This window comes from Panthera leo, chromosome D4, assembly GCF_018350215.1.
Source record: "Panthera leo isolate Ple1 chromosome D4, P.leo_Ple1_pat1.1, whole genome shotgun sequence".
Classification (NCBI taxonomy): Eukaryota; Metazoa; Chordata; class Mammalia; order Carnivora; family Felidae; genus Panthera; species Panthera leo.
In genome coordinates, this window is record NC_056691.1 from 83,549,462 (window position 1) to 83,553,337 (window position 3,876).

Here is a 3,876-nt window from a genome sequence, read left to right on the forward strand (position 1 = left end):
ATACCTTCTCAGTCTTAATTCTTGCTATTCCCCTAAAGGCAATCAGATAATTCAATCTTTCAATTTCACAACCTTTACCCTGAGCACCTGCTCTGGCCAGGCTCAGGGATGAGCACTGGGGACTCAGAGATTGCACAGTAATTGCACAATCCAGAGAACGCCCAGTCATTCAGTGGATATTGTTAATTAACCCGACCGGAAGGGTTGATACTCTGAAAGTGCAACCTGTGTTGCATGGCTGGGGAATGAGGACCTCATAAACAAATCACAGTTCGCTTTTGAGACTGGGATGTTTACTGAAATCATTAAACAAGGGTTTAGGCTTGCTGAAGAGGCAACCACACGAATAAGTGTCTTGAGGGAAAATACCTTCTTTAAAGAAAAGAATCCAAACAGGCTTTTTCTTTCTTTTTTTCTCTTCAAATTTTTACTTTGAAATAATGTCAAAGTTCTAAGTTACAAGACTAGCACAAAGGATTTGCACACACTCTTGCCCTAGGTTCGCTGGTTGTTCACATTCGTGACTATTACTTTATGATTCTCTCTCTCTAGGTATATCTTTCTTCTGACCCATTGAGGGTAAGTTGCAGATATGATGCCCCTTTCCTCCTAAATACTTTAGTGTGTATTTCCTGACAACATAGGCGTGCACATAACCACAGTGCAATTAGCAAAATCAGGACATTTAGCCTTGACATAACATGATATCTAATCTACAGCTCTTATGCAAATTTGGCTAACCTTCCCAATGAGGCGATTTCAGGGCAATTTGTTTTCTGGTTCATGATCCAATCCAGAATAATAGATCACATCTAATCATCACGTCTCTTTGGTCTCCTCCAACCTGGGAACAGTCCCTCAGCCTTTTTGCCTTTCATGACATTGCCATTTTTGAGGAGTACAGGTCATTTATTCTATGGAATATTCCTCACTTTTCATTTGTTGGATATTTCTTCATGATCAGATCAGGCTATGCATTTGGGGCAGGGATATCACAGAAATGATAATTGTCTTTCTCAGTGCATCCTATTAAGAAGCACTTGCCGGGGTGCCTGGCTGGCTCAGTTGGTAAAGCATGTGACTCTTGATCTCCGGGTTGTGAGTTCGAGCCCAATGTCAGGTGTGGAGATTACTTAAAAAAATAACATCTTAAAAAAAAAAAAAAAAGCAAAGAAAAGAAAAAGGAGCACTTGATGTCAAGTCGCCCCATTACTGGTGATAGTTATTTTGGTCACTTGGTTAAAGCATGTGGCTCCCAGTTATATCTCCTATACAATTACTATTTTCTCTTCATAGTTCATAAATAATTTCTAGGGGAGTACTTTAAGACTATATAGATATCTGGGGCACCTGGGTGGCTCAGTTGGTTGAGTGACTGACTTCGGCTCATGTCACGATCTCACGATTCGTGCATTCGAGTCCTGCATCGGGCTCTGTGCTGACAGCTCAGAGCCTAGAGCCTGCTTCAGGTTCTGTGTATGTGTCTCTCTCTGCTCCTCCCCCACTCACACTCTGTGTCTCTCTCTCAAAAATGAATAAACATAAAAAGAAAATTTAAAGACTATACAGATATCTTACTTCTCATCAAGTTTCATCCTTGTTTCAATCTTGATGATTCCTATCTATATCAATTATTACTCTGATGACTGCAAAATTGTGACTTAAAATTCCTATCGTTTTTAGCGTTCTACCGTAAAGAAGAGCTTTTAGTACGTGTGCATATATTATATGGATGACGGACCCACAAACTCGGATCTTATTCGATGAGTTATAATTCATTACTATCATTATTTACTTGATAACCTAACTGTTCCAGATTTGGCCAGGAAGATCTCATGCAAGCTGGCTGCTATGGCCTTTTGCTGTGTCTCTCCTATTCATCGAGTACTTGCTTACTTTCGAGGCCAAAAAGATGCTCCGGGCTCATCTTATACTCCTGCTGGCCTAGCCCAGAAACCAGCCACTTTGGTGGCTCAGTCAGTTAAGCATCCAATTTCTGCTCAGGTCATGATCTTGCAATTTGTGAGTTCGAGCCCCGCATCAGGCTCTGTGCTGACAGCGAGGAGCCTGCTTTGGATCCTCTGCCTCCCTCTCTCTGCCCCTCCCCTGCTCGTGCTCTTACTCTCTCTCTCTCTCAAAAATAAATAAATGTTAAAAAAAATTAAAAAAAAAAAAGAAATCAGCCATTTCTCCATGGAGCCCTGGTTCCTCCAGTAGAGGATGGTATTCAGAAGCAAGGAGCTGGGCACTAGGTGCACTCATGTTTCTAGGTCCTTTCAGTGGAGTTCATACTGCACCTCCAGTCCTTCCTGGCCTTCCCCAGGCCATACTTGTGTCCCTTCCATATCAGTGAGAAACCTGGCTCTCAATAGCCTCAGTGTATTTCATCTTTCACTCAACCCTCCAATACACACGGATTAGAATTGCTAATCCATGCCACTATGAAAAACAAGCCTATTAGGTAGAGTTTTCAATATTTATTTGCAATTTTGTGATTTTTTTTTTAAGTAAACTCCATGCCCAGTGTGGGACTTGAACTCACAACCCTGAGATGAAGAGTCGCATGCTCTAGGGGCGCCTGGGTGGCTCAGTCCGTTAAGTGCCCGACTTCAGCTCAGGTCATGATCTCGCGGTCTGTGAGTTCGAGCCCCGCGTCGGGCTCTGTGCTGCTGACTCAGAGCCTGGAGCCTGCTTCCGATTCTGTGTCTCCCTCTCTCTCTGCCCCTCCCCTGCTCGTGCTCTGTCTCTCTCTCTCTCTGTCTCTCTATCTCAAAAAATAAACAAACATTAAAAAAAAAAAAGAGTTGTATGCTCTATGAACTGAGCCTGCCGGGCACCCCTTAATCTTTTTTTTTCTCCACGAATTTGTGTGTCACCCTTGCTCAGGGGCCGTGCTGATCTTCTCTGTGTCGTCTAATTTTAGTATACGTGCTCTCGAAACAAGCACACAACTCTTTATATCTTCAGACTGAGAGTATAGATTGAAGTTCTATATTCAACTTACCCAGGGGCCTCCTGGGCGGCTTAGTCGGTTGAGCATCCGACTCTTGGTTTTGGCTCAGGTCATGACCTGAAGGTCATGGGATAGAGCCTGGCGTCAGGCGCCATGGAGCCTGCTTCAGATTCTCTCTCCCTCTCCCCCGCTCACACACTCTGTCTCTCTCTATCTCTCTCTCAAAAAAAAGTTTTTTTTCACTCGGGTTAGTTCTCCCCCAGCCCCCGCCCCCTTCAGTGTGGTTTGTTATTCATTTGAAATACAATGCAATCATTTATAAATATAGAGCTGTTTCATTAGAGATTATTTCTTTCCATGGCTTGTTTTAGTTCCCTTATAAATAACACATTAAAAAAAGTAACACATAACTAAACTTTCTTCTTCTGCTTTTTCACTTGTCTTCTTGCTGTTTTTGCTTTAATAAAGGAAATTAACCCATTTACAGGTATAGTGAAAGGCTAATATGTCTGGTCTTTTCCCCTGCCATTTTGTTTGTGTCTTTTATTTGTTTACCTCTTTCACACGAATGGGAGAGAGTTTAGCAGCCCTGTCTCTCTGCCTGCGCCCAGCATCTGGTCTGGCACATGGTAATGCTCAGCAAACAGTTGTGGAATGCAGACTGAGAGCTCAGCAAGTGGCTTTCCCTTGTACCTCGACAGACAGACATGGAGTCTTGACCTTATTCGGATGAACAGGAGTTGCCATCAAGCTGAAAACCTATGTGGAAAGTCTTAGCAAAGGGCCTGAGTGTCGTAATCACTGAATAAATCGTACCTGCTGTTTTTGAACGTTGACTAAGAACCCGGCATGGAGCTATATTATCTTATTTGATCCTCACAATAATCCTATTTTACAGATGAGGATACCTGGGGTTGAGAGAA

General features: G+C 42.8%; 1 non-coding gene across 1 annotated transcript; it reads right to left on the reverse strand.

Annotated features, from left to right (window-relative positions):
• Positions 1-2,841: 2,841 nt before the first annotated feature.
• LOC122205699 lies at positions 2,842-2,947 on the reverse strand. The gene has a single exon (XR_006196207.1). It is a non-coding gene; the product is annotated as a U6 spliceosomal RNA (small nuclear RNA).
• Positions 2,948-3,876: the final 929 nt, after the last annotated feature.